The sequence below is a fragment of the Crassostrea angulata genome, chromosome 8, assembly GCF_025612915.1.
Source record: "Crassostrea angulata isolate pt1a10 chromosome 8, ASM2561291v2, whole genome shotgun sequence".
NCBI lineage: Eukaryota > Metazoa > Mollusca > Bivalvia > Ostreida > Ostreidae > Magallana > Magallana angulata.
Window position 1 is genome coordinate 15,325,671 of NC_069118.1, and position 20,328 is coordinate 15,345,998.

At 31.9% G+C, this 20,328-nt stretch overlaps 2 pseudogenes; both read right to left on the minus strand.

The window, feature by feature from the left end:
* Positions 1-8,638: 8,638 nt before the first annotated feature.
* On the minus strand, positions 8,639-10,705 carry LOC128157665 (uncharacterized; annotated as a pseudogene).
* A 3,552-nt stretch (positions 10,706-14,257) lies between these two features.
* Positions 14,258-19,399, minus strand: LOC128160705 (uncharacterized; annotated as a pseudogene).
* Positions 19,400-20,328: the final 929 nt, after the last annotated feature.

Below are 20,328 nucleotides of genomic sequence, written 5' to 3' on the forward strand. Positions count from 1 at the left end.
AAAAAAAGTCTTTAAAATATTCTCAAAATCTGATGGGCCAGAGAAGATGTAAATTGTGTAGAAGCGTCCTAAAGTATTAAAAAATCTAGATTTATTTAATCATGATCCGCGGGTTTACAGTAGGACCACAATGGGGGTAGAATATTTACATAGGAATATATAGGGGTCATTCTTCAAAGGTATTCTTCTCAATGGGGTCGCATTTTTACATAGAAAATAAATTTGATCTTTCTTTAAAAATAGTAAAAAGTTTTACTAATATGCAGGCACATTGACGTTTAATGATTCTCATTGATTGGCCCTGGATAAATTTTGGAATACATAAGGGGTTTTAAGTTTGATGCAGGTGTATATTTTTATGAGAAATTGTTTAAGAAGTTTGAGGATACAATATTCATTACGTGATATACATTACCGAGCAGACTCAATCTAATAGAAAGTAGACACCAACATAACCCTAGATTTACATTGGTGGTCTCCTATGGGTATACTCTGGGTTTACTAGACCCAGAGTTAAACCTTAGTAAACCCAAAGTTAATCCAAAGTGAACACAGAGAGTAAATACCGATCAGAAATAACTCCTGAAAGTAGATCCAACTTGTGTATTTGGAATAAACAAAGGGAGGGATTTACAGATGGTAAGATAATAAAATAAAAAACGATCTGCTTTATACCTTAGTGCATAAATTCGATCCTAAAAGCAAACCCCAAGTAAACCCCAAAAGAAAACCCGGGATTTACTTGGGTCTGCTGTAGCGATAGTTTGGGTCTGAACGGTATTATATATATTGTCTCTGCAAAAATATGAAATTGAAGTGTTTAAAAAAAATTCCACTTAATTTTCTTTCTTTAAGTTAGAGACATTTATTTCTCAAATGCTTTGCTGAAAACTCGTAAAGGATTTTTATCTGAGGAGGAGTTGTACTGCTCTGGATTTTAAACAGACCTGGCCCCGGGACCATAAAACTTAGACGAGCTCACTTTTGATCTCAGTCTCACTTTTACAAAAGGAATATATAGTGGGAAAGTGAGACTGAGATCAAAAGTAAACTCGTCTAAGTTATATGGCAACAGGCCATGGAATTAACTGAAACCTTTCTTGTTGCTACATTTGAGATATGGGTATCCGCTTCTTAACTTTGTATGGAGTATTAAGGAAGGATGGGACAATTATCGAAATCCTCTAGTAAACATCTCTCTTCCGTGTTTTTTTAACATTGCTGCTATTGCTACCCTAATGCCGTACCATACTCTACTTTTAAAGCATTCTTTGATACAAAAACTGATATTTAGGGTTGGCAAAAAGCAGGAAATACTTATATCTCCTATGATAAAGGGAAATGCTGGTATTTATTGAAAATTGCTGCCATTTTCCAGTAAATACCTGAGAAATAAAGCACAACTTCGTGTATGCACTGTGTTTCGTCAATATTCATTGAATACCAGATTTCATGAATTGTGTTGCAATATTTATCAACGACTTAATAAAGATATGTTAATTAACCACAAATTTACGAATCCTTGAAACTGCTAATTTAACTCAGATTGATGCTAACAAATAATAATGAAACCGCAGTACACGTCAAAGAAATGATTATTAAATCTGAATGTCAATAAATACAAACCTTTGTTAGCTATGACATTCTTATCACTCGTTAAGTATGGATAGATCCATAGAGTTGTAAGAATTGAATGAAAGGATTCAATTTCTGGTTTCTTTTATATACAAATATGAAAAATGGCCAATAAAAGTGTGAAAAAGTGTGACTTTGTCACTTTCCCAATTATGCAAAATACATATAAGAAGCTAACAATAGTAGAATAATCATAATAGTATTTATCCATAATTGATAATGTTATAAAAAGACCATTTCTGCATAAAGCATTATTCCACGCATAATCCATGAAATAATTAACCTTTATCTGCTCGAAATTTAACCACCTGAGCCCATCATCTTTGTACAGAGAAAAATCACAAACAAATAGGTATGTTGTACTCTGCTACTTTTGTGACCTTATGATTTAACCAAATTTGTTTTGAAATAATCAGGAAAATGACAATGGATGATTATATGCCAATAATTAATAAGTTTACAAATTTAATCATAAAATGTTTGAATATTTGATTCTTAATGTCACAATATTTTACAACTAAAATAATCCATAACTCCCGTTATTTATGTTATAAATGATGTGATTGATTAGATAATTTATGCAAAATACTATCCTTGTGGTCTGAAAGCGACAGGCTTAATAGGAAATAAAAATACACAACAATTTTTTCTATTTTATATGGATGTTCATGAAAAAAGGAAGGTGTTGGGGTGGAGGTGGATTGAAGATCGCTTTGAAAATTGTCAATGCTTAGCTATCGGCGTCCTGAAAGAAAATGGGAACTCACGCTTTTAAAATGACGCTCCCAAAATTTTACCCCGAAATAAAGTCATTGGTCGTTGATGTTATGTCCATGTGTGCAGATACTGTATTACTTGACAATACCGCAGGAAAAATAAGTCTCGGGAACTCACGAGAAATTTTCAATATGCATATAATATTTTACGAAATCTTGAAATTCTTTTAAGATTTTGTGTTTAAATAAATAATCTGAAAAACACAAAATTTCGGGATGACAAAGCTGAGCGAAGACTTGTGTTCTAGCTGCTACATAAGAATCTTTTGGGAAGAGATAACAAGGTGAATTTAAAATTCATGAACAAGACAATGAAATAACAAAACATGCTGAATTGTGTTTTTATGCAAACAGTTTATATCGTATTTTCTTAATAAAGTTTAACATTGAACAAATCAAGCAAATAAAGATTTTTTTTCTTTCCCGGTATCTCCAAGTTTAGTAAAAATCAGTAGCATGTACCCGGACGGGAAATTCTGGTTATTACTTCTGATTATTCCCAAAACTGGTGCTTCCAGGCTACCCTGCTTATATTTAACTCATCATTGAGCTTTCTGCTAATCTCACCAAAGCTTATGTATTGCAATTTTCAAATTTGCAAGTTTTTAAGGTCTTCCGCTTTCGAGCGGAAAACTTTAATATTATTCTAAAAATATTCAGATTTCCACTTTTTTTCTTCTTCTAGACGCCAACTTTGATCCTTAATATCTCACTGGTTTGTTCACCGATTGTTTTTTCGGTCCGATAACATACCGCACACTGTTGTCATTTCATATTTTACTTGATGAAAATCCTTATCCGGTTTTGAACTATTCTAAATTTTCACGACTTCTTTTGTCAAATGGGTTTAGCTAATGATGACTGGCAGAGTCTCAAAGATGAGGAAGCAGATCCATTGAAATGGTGCAAGACTTTATTTTTTATTTAAATGCAAATAAAAGGAGAGGTATAGGTGTTAAAACAGAGGTTAGAAAAAATGCAAAAAAATCACGTATTTTTCGTTTTAGTTTTCTACCTGATAATAATTTTGATATAAGATGTTTATCAAAAATTGTAAGATTTGCCGAGACGTTAATTCGGTATGAAGAAAAAGGGGCTGGCCCCTATAATTCTGGAGTTAGAGGCTTCAAAAAGTTTTTTGTTAATAACTTGTAAAGGAATAGCCATTTCTAAAGCATTATTGAAGCAAAGTTGTAAAAAAAATTATTTTCGATTCTATCCATAGTATATAATTTGATGCTTTCGTAATATATAGTCAGTATCTGCAGAAACAGTTTCTGTCAGTTTGGTGTATTTTTCATGAGGTTGTGTACATTTAAGAAGTTATGAAAGGGCTTCTTGTAATGCACAAACTGATACATGCAGCGAGTACAGATGATTCCTCATTAAATTCCAAAATGGTTTTTTTTATATTCATATGTACATTTTCATTTCATAAAGATGAACTTCTGTGACCTTATTTTTCTTGTTTGTTTAAAAATGTGCTCTCTCTATATTTAGATGCATAATTGTTTCAGTACCAGGAGATGTGTTAATAAAATGGTTCCAATGTATAGTAATTAAACTCAACTTTCCTACACTACACGGCCGTTATATAAAGCATAATTTGTATTACTGATATATCAAATGTACGCTGGCAATTTAAACAAACACGGGATTGATTTCGATCGAACGCTTTCTTTTAATTAAAATAATAACAGAATACAAATTACCGAAAAAGATACTATTATCATCGTAGAGATGATTTTAAAATATGAACTTTATATTCGACTATATTATTATTTGAATCCAAAGCCGCTAATTTTAAGTTTCTAGGGATATAAATTATGACTCGCCCCGCGTTTCGCGTTTTATTTAAACTATTTGTAAAACATATACAAACGAAATTATCAAACAGCCTTCATCAGAAATTTATAAATCATGTAGTAATACACAATTTTAATGAGGTAATTAAAATTGTGATTTATAAATATACTCGCTATCTACCGTGGAAAAAAATATGCTTGGAAAAAATGTTGTTAAATGTTCGTCTAATACACAGCGTATTTGATGCACATTTAACATTTTCGATTGCTTCTACAGCCTCAGCAATCGACAATAATTAACAAATTGTATATTTATAGATTGACTTCTTAACAAACATTCAGACCTGCAATGTGTTTTTTACAAATTTTAGTAAATGTAGATTCAATGATAGAATTCTTTACCATCTTCCGTTCTGGGTATTTTGAACCACGATATTCATATAGCCATATTAATAAACGTTTTAAGTGTTGAATTTTTAAAAGATTCTGTGTACATGCAAAGCAATGCAATGCTAGGCCTAGTAAAATCGAACAATGTATATGGGGAGGGCCGGCCGGCTACAGACTTGCTGCTAACACTACCTTTAAAAATACATTTAAGAATTTGCCACAGTTCATAAATTCATTAAAGAGATGCGCAGATTCAGGTGGTAATATGTCGTTAGATATGGGATTTATGACGTCAATTTATTTTGTTTTCATTAAAATTATTTCATTATTTCAAGCTTGTGTGTGGAATGAAAACAGTTTCACATGTTCTATGACATTAAGATAACAATATTCAAAGCCTTTCCGTCATTTTCAAGCAACTATAAAAAGGACTCTCAAAATAAGAAATTAGACGCAAAGTTACATGTATGCCCCAGTGTTGATGTGTCTCTCAAAAGTTCCTATTTTGGACTTGTCCACTATAACTGCGTAAAAATTAATGAATGAGACACTCTGGCTTGAAGTCTTGTACTATGTATTACCTTTCGTATTGATGAAAATTCCAGCGGCGAGAATTTTCCTGTCGTCACTTCCGGTACAGATTTATCGGCCATTTTGTTCATTTTTACGACCTATTTTGTGCAGAGCTGATCTCAGAAACTATCAGAGATATGACTATGAAATTTTCAGGATAGGTAGTCTATAGTGTGAAGTTGTGCACTATTATGTTGTTTTACGCCAGTGGCGCCATTTCTTGGAGCTCGCCTGGGCACGAAAATTGTGTACGGATTTTTATTCAAAATTTTCATAAGTTTTGATCTTTAACTTTTTATCAGTTGATATTTTGTTAAGACATTTATAACAAAAGTAGTAGATACTCAAAAGTTCTTTCCAACAAAATCAAGAAAAAGGGGCTGGCCCCTTTTTTCGGGGCCAATACACTTGTAAACTCTATTAAAAATAACTTACAAAATGATAAAAATGTTGTAATGCATTATAGGAGCAAAGTTGTTGATCGTAACAATATCTATCAGAAAAAATCATTGCCACACCCATTTATTACGTAATTAGGGTTTTTAAGGTACTTAAAGTACTTAAACTATTACGCAATATATCTAGAAAAGGGGACATATTTTGTTAAGCATTATAGAAGAGAAAATGTTTGCATTAATAATTCTAATCAATTCCATTTATCAAAGCACCAAAGTCTGTCCCCATTAAGGATCTATAGGGCTGGCCCGTAAACTATTCAATCATTTGTATCTCAAAAATGAACAACAATTCAAGATAAGTGTAAGAACAAAAAATGTTAGTATTTGTGAGACCTTTCGAATGGACTCAAGAAAAAGGTACTGGCCCCTTAAATTAGGGGCCAAGACACTCGTAAAGTCTATTACATATACCTTAAAAAGAAAAAGATTTTTTAATCCATTAAAGAAGCAAAGTTGTTGATCGTAACAATATCTATCAGGTAAAATCATTGCCACGCCCATTTATTACGTAATAAGGGATTTTTAGGGGCCAAAGTACGAAAACTTTCACGCAATATATTTAGAAAAGGAGACATACTTTGTTAAGCATTGTAGAAGAGAAAATGTTTGCATTAATAATTTTAATCGATTCCATTTATCAAAGCACCAAAGTCTGTCCCCATTAAGGATCTAAAGGGCTGGCCCGTAAACTATTCAATCATTTGTATCTCAAAAATAAACAGCAATTATAGATAAGTGTTGGAACAAAAAATGTTAGTATCCGTGAGATGTTTCGAATGAACTCAAGAAAAAGGGGCTGGCACCTTAAATTAGGGCCAAGACACTCGTAAAAACTATTACACATACCTTAAAAACGATCAAGATTTTTTAATGCATTACAGAAACAAAGTTGTTGGTCGTAGCAATATCAGTTTGTAAAACTCATTGCCAAACCAATTGATGACGTAATTTGGGATTATAGAGGACTAAAATCTTAAATCTTTGTTAAACATTTCAAGGGATATTGACAATCGTTTGCATTATCTAAAGGGAGTGGTTGAGGGGGAATTCTGATATTTCATTGATATCTTAATCGTATCTTAATCGTATCGTTTAAAAATTGAACGGAAGACCTACTCGTTACTCATAACGAGATCGTATCTAGTTTATTAATAATAATTCAACATCAACTATAAATTTTACATTGTACACTCTACCACGCTAGTACACAATTTTGTTGCGATGAACCCCCCCCCCCCCCCGCTCCATTCCCGGGCTATGATAACTATTTTTAAATCAGGATTACACACATGCTTGCATGTGGCAGAACACAAGCCGGAACTTAACTGTTAACTATTAGTTATCATTTCTTTGGAAATTTATTTCTCCTTAAGTTGTTACGTATAGGAACTGATAATTGTAAAAACTATAGACGAATGCATGATCTTTATGTTTATCGCATAGTAACTGCTTGATATTTCTTTTTTCCAACATGTTTTAGTCTACGGTAATTAAACAAATATGCTTGACTTCATTTCGAAAATTACTGGTACTCATTATCTTTATTCCCCTTTTCAATAAACAAAAAAAACTAACAAAATTAATCCAGATAAATAAAATTTACAAAAATAAACCTCCATAACAAACTACAAATTTATCCTTCTCCAACAACATTGCCTTTTCGATATTTGTCATTGTTGTAGATTCAGTAGATTCATAATCTTACATTTATTATGATTAAAATATCATAACGGTATATTTTGTATATTTTCTCAATTGATGCTGAAACTTCAAAACACGCATGTATACGACAGTCTTGTACACATTTAGTCTTGCCTGACAACTTGTCGTATGTGTTGTTTGAGCATTTTGAATTCATCACGAGAGAGGGAGAGAGGCATATTTGCGATAATTTTGATAAATTTTAATTAATTTCATTCACCAGGGGAGGGGAGTCGACCCCCTAGATCCGTGCATGGTAACAATCTATTAAGAAGGTGCTTGCACGCCATAGAAACCCTTGCTGATCAACGTTTTGATGAAGGCATAAAAAGAAAAAAAAAGGATTTTTCCTAGAATTTCTTTTGATTTCTAAAAAAGAAGAAATTACATGTGGTTCTATGTCTCTCTGTATGTTTGTTTGTTATTTGTTAGCAGTAAATTCTAAGTTCATTGAGCAAATCTTTTTGTAATTGTAATTTAAATGTTGGCATTCCGATAATTTTGAAAATGATTAATTCAATAAAAATGATTAAGATTGCCGATCTAGAAGGAAAGAAAAAGGGTCCAAGACCCCCCCCCTCGCAAATTCAAATGTCTTTAAATAACATGAACATTATAAAATTACCATAAATATGCCTCGGACATCCCCTGGCCAATTAAATAACGTTAACAGTCAGACCCTAACCCCCGGAATTATTTTCTGATCCACGTATAATCGGAAAACAAAATTATACCTCAAAACCCTCTGTATCTAGGATCTCTGCATCTATTTTTAAAGATTCACTGGCGCTTGTCGCGTTCGATATAAAATGTGTGTAAAATGTTTGGTCTTTTTACCTTCATACCGGCCATGCCGACTGTGTGAATAAAATCGTCGTCCATATTCTGTCTATATTTTGTCAACTATGATGATTAAATAAGTTTCTCAATATAAAATGCGCTTGCAAAAAACATTATGCGGCGAATCAAACAATAGATAAATTTTAAAGATCTGTATTTGTTTATATAGTATAGTACAACTAGCAGGCATATTCTTTTTATCAATGACGCGCAAAAAAAAGTAGAATGCTGTTCGAAGAAAACTTAGAAGGGGGGGGGGGGTCCACAAGTAAGAAAACAGATGTTTATACTATAGTATTATCATTATTATTTTTATAGGAAAAAGGCATAACAACAATTGTGATTAGATTTAATCAAGTGATGCAGTTTTAGAAATAATCGAAATGGTACTGGTATGTTTACACATTCAATACGATTAACACGATGAATTACATTTCCGAGCATGCATTGCTAAAGAGTTAACAATAAGGTTGTGCGATTAAAAACGGATCGCAGCCTTTTTTTCATATTAGTTCCAAACAATCCCCGAACAATTGATAAAAAATGACTAATTAAGCCCTAAGAGAAAAAAGCCTACGACCAAGATATTTTCATCCAATCTAAGACTATAAAATACATGACTGTATTAGCCTAATACGGTTTTAAGCATTATAAGGACTATAATAACACAACATATCGGAGGTATATCAATAACGTTGCATGTATATGGCTTGAAGGCAATTGCCTTTCACAATGAAATCATCATGAAACAAACTCTTACGTATATCGAAAGCATTTGTCTCTTTTACTCAGTTTTTATACATCTAGTATTGTAGCATGGTCAGGTATCAATTTTGTGTTACGTCACAAGTATAACGCAGCTACAGCGAAAGACTTAATCGTTGCTTGCAACGAGCTCGTCTCTAGTTTTTCCTACATTCCTAATTTTCTTCCATATTATCTTGATTTGATCATTAATCGCAATGATTTTTTCTTTATTTAAGAAAAATATTATAAACCCTTCGTTATTTATTTAATTTTTTCCTATTCTAAATTGAACTAACTTGTAATATCAATAATTGAAACAATATTTCTTCTTTTTTCACAAATAAAGTTTGCTGACAACAACTTCCTCAAGCACTAATGCATTGTTGCCATTTCTAGCATTCCAGTCATCTGTGATGTAGTTAGGTTGAACTGTCTTCAGAGTGACATATCTTCCATAACGTGATGGTCTGCATTCAACGACAATTATAGCCCCCGTTTCACTGTGTCCTGGATATGTGCCACAAGTAGCCATCTCTGACCAGACAGAAGAGTTTCCCACCCTTGTCTCCATGCTGTGAAGCCACCGACCTGTAACATTTGCAGCATTTCATATCCGATATTGAGTCATATTGCTATGTTACATGTTACAATAAACTCAACTTTCAAAGATGTTAATGAATATTTTGTTTTGCTTTAATAAGTCATTTCTATAACCTTCCATGGACATTTGTTTTTCATTGTGATTTTACAATTGTCATGTATTAAAGGGTATACTAAATGAAAGCTTATATAACTGGAAAAAACCTACCATGTTTATCGACGCGGTTATACATAACCACATCCCTAATGATACTGAAGTTTTCAAGGTCGATCGTCACCCTGGGATATTTTTCATAATATGTGTGAAATTTTCCAGGTGCATTTGTTATCCCATCTACAAGAAAGATGAGCTTGTGGCCAGAATTTTGATAGTAATCTTCATAATTTGAACTGGCAGTGACGGGCTTATTCAAAGACAGGATTTCTGCTAAAATGAAAATGTAAAAAATAGAAACATTTTATCTTTACTCGTAATAATACCTGAAAATGAATAATAAATGTCTTTATAAACGATGAATTTATTCATTAATTTAATTGACGCCTAATGTGGAGTGATTTAAAAAAGATCGAAAATATCTATCAATGAATGATATTCGATGAAACAAAATGAATATACGTGATGATATTCTTTTTTTTAATTCGCTATTTCATTGGCTAAAAATTAAAACTTTTTATGTTTACATATACAGTCTTAACATTTTATTATTGCTAATTCAAAGAGTTATTTTTAACGAAAATTATATAAAAGAAGTATTAATTTCTTTTTCATGTAAAACTTGAAAAACGAAAACAAATATGCTACATTAAATGAATCATGACTAACCTGCTCTGCTACGATATTCCCAACCGCCTCCAATATAACTTCCATTTCTATCAATATGTGTCAAAAGTCTTCAATAACTTACAAGATAATTGCTGAGAGCTAAACAGATATTCAATACATACAGAGACGCTTTGAAAACATGCCAAAGTACACGAAGCAAAGCTTAGATTAGGGAAAGAGGTTATATAATACCATGCAGGCGTCGGAACAACTCCGTCGAAGGCTACATCTCTCTCGTAACGCACGTTTACATTACAAGAACCGTCTATGTAATTCCAAAAATCGGTTGTCGGAACAATAACGGTCCAAAAAGTTGTATACGGTAAAAGGACTGGTATCTTCATGTTAAAGTGAAAGCAAAATAAGATTTTTACGTATATAACTCTATTCCTAGAAACTTAAATATATGTAATGTTCTTAAACTAATGACCTCTTCCTGTTTTGAAGAAGTTGACCAATCAAAAGTCATTTAGCTTTTTACTGCGTCTTCGCCAACCAAACAATTTTGTTTAAAAGTATCCGATCATGAATAATCAAAGATGTTGAACATTGCTTTTGTAAAAATGAATTGTTCTGTAGTTCATCTATAAAATATGTGTTTTTATAACTTTCGAAAACTGTGTGTGACATTAATTCATTTGCCTGAATAGGTTTAGATCGATAATCTATACATTAGTTATTTGAGGAAATGCCTGGTATTTTGTCAAAATAAACTAACAAAAACAATTCTTTCAAAATAGGTCACAAAAGGTTACAACGCCCACCTTAGCAAAAATTACTTCGATTACAGCCTCTCTTTGAAGCATAATAAAGTATATTTGGAACACTATAAAGAGTATATCTTGTTTAAAAAATGGCTAACTATTGTTTATATACGATACGTACAGATCGCACCAAGATCAGGACAACTCGCCCTCAAAACAAGTTAATTCGATAAACCAAAGACAAGTCGCTCCAATTTATGGCAATTTACCTCTAACTGAAAACAATTAGCCCCATATATTTTTCCTATCTGTATAACTACACACGTTTTCTCTTTTTGTATTTGTTAGTGGAAAGATTTTTGTTATCTTTTAAGGTTTATTGTCACTGTAATATTATTATTTCATTCTTCACATTAAATTTACAAAAAAATTGAATTTTTAAAAAAATTTATGTAGAGAGCGTACTATGATTGATAAGTGCGGTGTCCGTCTGCCTGTTTGTTTGTCCGTCTGTAAACGTTTAATATTTTGGACTTTTTTTCAAGAACTACTGAGACGATTTTAACCAAATTTTGCACAAAGCATCTTTAGATAAAAAAAACAAAGTTCAAGTTTGTTCGATTTGAAAAGTCACGTCCCCTTTCAAAGGAAAACAACCAAGAATTTTTACAAATATGTTGATATCTTAAAAGACATCTTATCCTCAAACACAAATCGGTTAAAAAAGTTATAACTTGTGTGAAAACATCCTCAGAGAGTGTAGATTCCATATCGTTAAAACAAGATCCCCGAAGGTAGGGTAGGGACACCATAGGTGTCGAAATTTTCATAGTAGTGTACAGAGAAAAAGTCTTTAAAAATGTTCTCAAAAACTGATTGGCCAGAAAAGATGTTGCTTGTGTAGAAGCATCGTAAGGTATAAAAAATCTAGATTGATTAAATCATGATCCCCGGGTTTACGTTGGGATCACAATGAGGGTAGAATATTTACATAGGAATATATAAGGGTAATTCTTCAAAGGTATTCTTCTTAACAACCAATTAGCCAAAAAATCTGTAACTTGTTCAGAGACATCATCAGGTATTGCATAATCTAGTTTGTTCAAACCATGATCCCCGGTTTACGGTGGGGCCACAATGGAGGAGGTCGATTATTACCTAGGTATAAATAGCGGAATATTTGAGTTTGAAGAAAAGCTTAAAAAGGGGGGGGGATGAGACATCAATGGGGTCGCATTTTTACATAGAAAATTAATTTGATCTTTCTTTAAAAAATAGTAAAAAGTTTTACTAATATGCAGGCACATTGACGTTTGATGATTCTCATGGAGAAGGGGAATATTCAATACGTGATATACATTACCGAGCAGACTCAACTTAACAGAAAGTAGACCCCAACTTACATGTAACCCTAGGTTTACATTCGGGGTCTCCTATGGGTATACTCTGGGTTTACTAGACCCAGAGTTAAACCTGAGTAAACCCAAAGTTAATTCAAAGTGAACACAGGGAGTAAACCCGGATCAGAAATAACTCCTGAAAGCAGATTCTACTTGTGTATTTAGAATAAACAAGGGGAGGGATTTACAGTTGGTAAGATAATAAGAAATAAAGACGGTCTGCTTCATACTTCAGTGCAAAAATTCGATCCTAAAAGCAAACCCCAAGTTAACCCGCAATTTTTCAAAAAGCAGAGTAAACACCAAAACTAAACCCTGGATTTACTTGGGTCTGCTGTAGAGTTAGTTTGGGTCTGAACGGTACTGTATTTATTTCTCTGCAAAAATATGAAATTGAAGTGTATAAAAAAATTCCACTTAATTTTCTTTCTTCAAGTTAGATAATCTGTAAATTTCGAGATATTTATTTCTCAAATGATCTGCTGAAGACTTGTAAAGGGTTTTTATCTAAGAAGGAGTTGTACTGATCTGGATTTCAAACAGAAATGGACTGACCTGTAACCTTTCTTGTTGCTACATCTGAGATATGGGTACCCGCTTCTTAGCTTTGTATGGAGTATTAAAGAAAGATGGGACAATTATCGAAATCCTTTAGTAAGCCTGACTCAACCGTGTTTTTTTAACATTGCTGCTATTGCTACCCTGATGCCGTACCATACTCTAACTTTCAAAGCATTCTTTGAATAAAATTTTTTACTGATATTCAGGGTTGTTAAAAAGTGGAAAATACTTATATTTCCAATGTTAATGGGAAATTCTACAATTCCTCGGAAATTGCTTGTATTCTCCAGTACGTACTGGAAAATAAAGTACGACTTCATGTAAGCAGTCTGGTTTCATCAGTATTCATTGAATGCCAAATTTTGTTGTTTTGTTTATCAACGGAATTAATATTGATAGGATAATTTACCACAAATTTACGTACGAAAACTGCGATTTTCACTATATCCATGAAAAGTGATGCCCACGAATAATAATGAAAACACAGTATACGCCATAGAAATATTGATTAAATCTGAATGTCAATATATACTGCGCTTTGTTAGCTATGACATTTTTATCACTCGTTAGGTATGGATGGCTCCATACAGTTGTTAGAATTGAAAAAAAGGATTAAATTTCTGGTTGCTTTTATATACAAATATCAAAAAATGGCCAACAAAAGTGTGAAAAATAAAGTGTGACTGTGTCACTTGCCCATTATGCAAAATACATAGAAGAAGCTGATTATAATAATCATAACAGGATTAAAGCTTATTTTGTGTTTATATAATAAGTCGTCTGCAAAACACAAAACTTCAGGGAGACAAAGCAGGGCGTTGACTTGAATTCTATAAGCTATATCAGAATCTTTTGGGAATAGATAACAAGGTGAATATAAGAATCATAAAACAGACAATGAAATGACAAAACATCCTGAATTGTGTTTTTATACTTACTGTGTATATCTTATTTTCTTAATACTTGTTTAACATTAAACAAATCAAACAAATAAAGAGATATTGGGCTCAAATAATTGATCATTAAGCTTTCTGCTTATCTTACCAAAGCTTATGCACTGTTATTTTCATCCTTTTAGTTTTTTCCCTACATTCCTAATTTTGTCCCCTATTATCTTGATTTGATCATTAATCGCAATTTTTATTTTATAAAATATCATAAACCCTCCGTTATTTATTTTCTATCTTGTTCTAAATTGAAATGACTTGTAATATCAATAATTGAAGCAATATTTCTTCTTTTTTTCACAAATAAAGTCCGTTGACAACAACTTCCTCAAGCCCTTATGCATTGTTGCCATTTCTAGCATTCCAGTCATCTGTTATGTAGTTAAGTTGAACTACCTTCAGAGTGACGTATCTTCCATAACGTGATGATCTGCATTCAACGACAATTATATCCCCCGTCTCACTGTGTCCTGGATATGTGCCACAAGTAGTCATCTCTGACCAGACAGAAGAGTTTCCCACCCTTATCTCCACACTGTGAAGCCACCGACCTGTAACATGTGCAGACGTTTCATATCCGACATTGAGTCATTTTGCTATGTTACATTTATTATTAACTCAACTTTCAAAGATTTTGATGAGTATTTTGTTTTGCTTCAATAAGTCATTTCTATAACCTTCCATGGACATATATTAATCATTGTGATTTTACAATTGACATGTATTAAAGGATGTACTAAATGTAAGCTTATATCACTGGAAAAATCTACCATGATCATCGGCGCGGATGATGATACTATATTTTTCAAGGTCGATCGTCACCCAGGGATACGGTTCATAATACGTGTGAAATTTTCCAGGTGCATTTGTTATCCCATCTACGAGGTAAATGAGTTTGTGGCCAGCATTTGGATAGTAATCTTCATAATTTGAACTGGCAGTGATAGGCTTGTTTAAAGACACGATTTCTGTTAATATATAATGATAAAAAAGAACAGTAATATTTTATCTTTACTCGTAATAATACCTGAAAGTGAAAAAAAACAAATGTCTTCATAAACAATACTCTCAATAAGAAGTGAGTTAAAAGAGACCAAAAATATCCATTAATGAATGACATTTGATAAAACAAAATGAATATACATGATGATATTCATTTTTGTTTGTAATTCCCTATCTCATCAATTCAAATCTTAATGAACTTTCTCTGGAAAGGTAATTAAGGTTTGTCCCACGTAACCTTACCTTTAGGATTATGGTCTAATTTATCATTATAAATACATGTAAAATTTATTATTGAATTTTCGAGATGAAATTTTTCAAATGAAATATAGTTTTTCTATTTTAGAAAGGAGGTTGTTTTATCATCGTGGTTTTATAATAAACAGTCCAATAGTAAATTAAGATTGAAAGTTAAGCTTCAAGACGTCTAAGTCTTAACCATTTTGAGTACTGCAAGCATTCAACTTATATATAACACACAGTTTTAAAACTTTCTTTCTAGAATCTATTGTTAAAATACCTTAGCAAACATTTTTTTGATCATGATACGATTAAAAATTCTGATTAATGACTTATATTAAGCTTTTAATTTCTTGATATTTTTAAAACATACGTGACACGCCAAGCAAAAAGCTCCCTTATCTCAATTATGACGTACCGTCAAAATACGTGTCTACATAAGTATTCTTATCTGCCAAGTGTTTCACTTCTGTGTTAACGAATCAATTACATAGTTATGAAAGAAATTCTATATGGCTTAATAAAGTTTTGCATCATTAATGATTTTCTTTAATAAAAAAAAAACCCAGCGTTATTCAGTAATAAATAAATAAGGGCTAAACAAGTGTTGAACTATTTGTCCTTTTAAAAAAATCACTCGCAAGATACACGTGTTACGGTATACAGAAGCTAATCATAACCATAGAGTCATCTTTTCTGAAATATTCAATGTATATGCATCTTTCACACTCAAAAGACCGCGTCTCGGGACTAAATCCCAAATTTCGATTTTTAGAAAAAATACAGGTATTCATAGTATGGAAAATTTAAATTCTTTTTTCCTGTTATGATAAAAGTAAATTGTTGGTTTTATGGTCATATTCTTTATTAAAAATACTTTCGCTTATTTAGTAGAATGAAAATGAAACATATTTCTCTTTGAGAATAAATTGTTCTGTCCTTTGTCTTGGCAGATGCACATGCAAATAAACTACTCTCAATTATTTCTACTTCCATTGTTAAGATTTGTTTTGAAACTAATGCTTATCCACATGCAAATAAACCAATTTTAACTTATTTATATTCCTATTGTTTTAATAAAACTAATGTTTAATCGATATTCATTCAGACGATTGTGCATTCTTTTCACATAGGAAAATACATTATATTATCTCTATAAACCTCCTCCATTTCCATTCTCCTGTTTCATGGAAATGGAACCCATGAAAATTTTTTAAAAAAATTGTTTTTGAAATTGTTTAATAAGTTCTGCAATTATTTTACCGACGTAGGAGATAAACTAAATGCATTTTGTTATAACAAAAAGTTCTTCGTTTCTTTTTTTTCCTATTAAGTTTCATTTCTATAATCAATGTGAAAAACGCAGTTAATATTTCCATGTATTTCCGTCGATGTCATCCAGCATTAAAAATATTTACAGAAAAATATTAAATAAGAGAGAGAGAGAGAGATAGAGAGAGAGCTATAAAAATGAAGATACGTACAACATAAATATGTACATCGAAATTTTAAATATGCATTACAGAAAGAATATAGTTTTTAAAATTACACAATATATTAAATTGTATTCTTTTTTAGAAGTATAATTGTTTCACCGCAAGGTTATAAAATGTAAACCATTTGTTAGCAAATGCAATATTTTTTTCCAGCCAGACGTGATTTCTTTGCTGGAAATATGCATGGTCTGTCAAAATCATAAGTATAGAAAATTTAGAAAGGGTGAAATGAGATCTGGTATGCAGCCGTTCTCTAAATGATGATCTCAGCTTCATTCTGCCTTTTTTCTGCCACATGGTGTAGGATTATTATGTTTTAACAAAAAAATCAATTCAGCATTGTAGGACAACTTTTTATAACAATTCATTCATATAGTTATGATCTTGCTAGGTAGTGTCACGTTTTATTTTGGTTTCGAAAACATTTAAAACAAGGATGGTATTTAAACAATGAAAATCAAAAACTAAAAATTGTCCCCTAACTTTTTTTTTACTTGTTTTATTTGTTCGTATACAAAACTGGCAAGTTATAAAGCGATCAGAGATTATCTAGAGTACTAAGGCAGAATAGGTTGTTCTTCGGGACAGATATAGGTGCCGAACAATATTGCACGAACAGATCGGCAGACTACGTGATTTTTAAGGTTTTTTTAAAATTCATATCCAACATTCCAAAAGCATTTTTACTTACAAATTGAAAACACATTTATTCATGACTGCATACCATATCATACCTTGTACATTTAATATAATGTAGTTCAGTTCTATGTATTCCAAGTAATAATTTTGCCGATATGAAATGATAAATCGGAAACAGATCTAGACACTTTAACGTGTACAAATGTATCCAGGTAATTTGCAACATTCGGCTGAAAAAAAAATAATCAATTTTAAACCTGACTGGCTGTCTAGAAATATTATTCTAAAACCTTTAATTAAGGGGGCTGGGGGTGGCTGCCATTTTAGACAATAATAATCTCCTTTAAAAGTAGAGCTCAATATAAAGATAATGGAAAAGATAAAATTTTATATTAAAATATATGAAATTTTTCTTTAACAAATTGTAAATGATAGCTTCAGAAATCGCATATAAAATTTTCAAATAAATCTGATGGTTTTATATTATATCATAGTTTGACCCCCAGCCTCCTTAAAGCGTTGGGAGAAAGCCTACTACATAATGTAGTTTTTCCCCAGCTGCTGGTCGGGCGACAGAAAACAATCATGTATTTCATCTTGACTTCATAATAAATTTAAGTGATGGTAAGGCGGTTTCCATGAATTTTAGAATCTGTTGTGCGACACTTTAAACATTATGTGCGACCTTGAGAGATTTAACCAGGCGGTTTTACACGTATACGGCAGACGTATGCTTTTATAGCCGAATCCTATCGCTTGTTACCAATTTGTGCAAAGATGTTACTATTGTAGTAATCCTTTGGCTCAGAACGAATAATGAAACTTCTCGTGTTTTTTATACATGTACTATTACATCACACTTCAAGAAAAATGGAGAGATTTACATCGTAAATTATATATCATAGGACTTTTAAATCATTTATAAGATTCCATATCTCAAAAATTAAATACACTGAATCAAAATAAGTTAGATATACTGTGATTAAAATATCTATATTTAATAATATAGCAACAATTATATAGCCTATATTTGAGAAATCGACGTCAAAGCATATTCTTTTTTTTAATGCACTCTTGCAACACCCTGAAAATGAGAAACATATGTAATGCTGTATATTGCTCGAACAAGAAGGAAAAACTTTATTAGAATCAGAATGAAATTATCATAATTTTCAGTTAAGGGAGGTTTTTGCTTGGCGCGTCACATATGTGTTTACAATCGTGCATATCAATAACATAAGTAACATAACGTGGATTTAGTTAAATTCTAAGTATGAAGGATGCTTAAATGTGTGGCTGATGAATCTTATATGCAACCTTATATTCAATATTGCATTGAAAAAACAAAGATTTAAGAATAAATTTCACAACAAGATTCACGGAAATACAGGCATGTTTTCAACGAATATTGATGAAGTCATAATATGAGGAAGACATGCAATTGAATACTTACTTGATCTTTTTTGATATTCCCAGTCCTCTCCAACACAACTATTATTTTTGTCAGCATCAGTCAAATATGTCTTCAACAACTTAGGACACATTCTGAGAGCTAACCAGATACCCAATGCAAAAAACTACACTTTGAAAACATCTCAACGCGCAATTACCTGGCGTTTGAGGGGAATTTGAGTAGATAAAATACGACTCAGATTTTGGAACAATTCCATCGAAATTTCAGTCCGTTCCATAATATATTCTTTCCCCACATGAGCTGTGTAAGAACTTCTAATAACAAACTGACAGAACGTATAACATCTGAAAAGTCTTATATGACTTATTCGACAATAGGACGTTGAGATTCATTTTGAATCATATTAGGATTTGTATGGTGGATTTAAAGAAAATACACAGTTCAAATTAAAAAAAAAATATTACTGTGTGTTTCAATTTTAATACGAATTTTAAATAAATTGGGTGATTTTATAAAATCACCAGACGGCATTTACAGCTCTTAGAAATTGGTAAAGCATACATTCATTATTAAACATGCTTGTAAAATGTTTGGTCTTTTTACCTTCATACCGGGCATACCCACTTTGTGAATAAAATCGTCGTCCATATTCCGTCTACATTTAATCAACTATGATGATTAAATAAGTTTCTCAAAATAAAATGCACATACAATAAACAACACGCGGCGAATCAAACAATAAACAAGTTTTGTTTAAATAGTATAGTACAACTAGTAGACATGTTCTTTTTATCAATCGCCTTGACAGGATGAGCAAAAATAAGTAGAATGTTGTTCGAAGAAAACTGAGAGGGGGAGGTCCAGAGTTAAGAGAACAGATGTCTATACTATATTCTTATTATTATAAGAAAAAGGCATAACAACAATTGTGATTTATATTTAATCAAGTGACGCTGCTTTAGAAATAATCGAAATGAGACTGATATGCTTACATATTTTATACGATGAACGCGATGAGTTATATTTCTGAGCATGCATTGTTAAAGAGTTTACAATAGAGTTGTACGATAAAAAACAATCCATACCAACTTTTTATATTAGTTCCAAACAATCCCCGATCAATTGACAAAAAATGACTAATTAAGCCCCAAGAGCCAAAAGCCTACGACCAAGATATTTTTATCCAATCTAAGACTAAAAATGCATGACTGTATTAGCCTAATAAGGCTTTAAGCATTACAAGGACGATAATAACACAACATATCTATAGCATATCAATAAAGTTGCATGTATATGGCTTGAAGGCAATTGAAATCATCATGAAACTCTTACGTATATCGAAAGCATTTGTCTCTTTTACTCAGTGTTTATACATCTAGTATTGTAGCATGGTCAGGTATCAATTTTGTATCACGTCACAAGTATAACGCAGCTACAGCGAAAGATCTAATCGTTGCTTGCAACGAGCTCGTCTCTAGTTTTTCCTACATTCGTAACTTTGTTCTATATTATCTTGACTTCATCATTAATCGCAAGGAAAAAAAATATATACCATCCGTTATTTATTTTTATCCTAT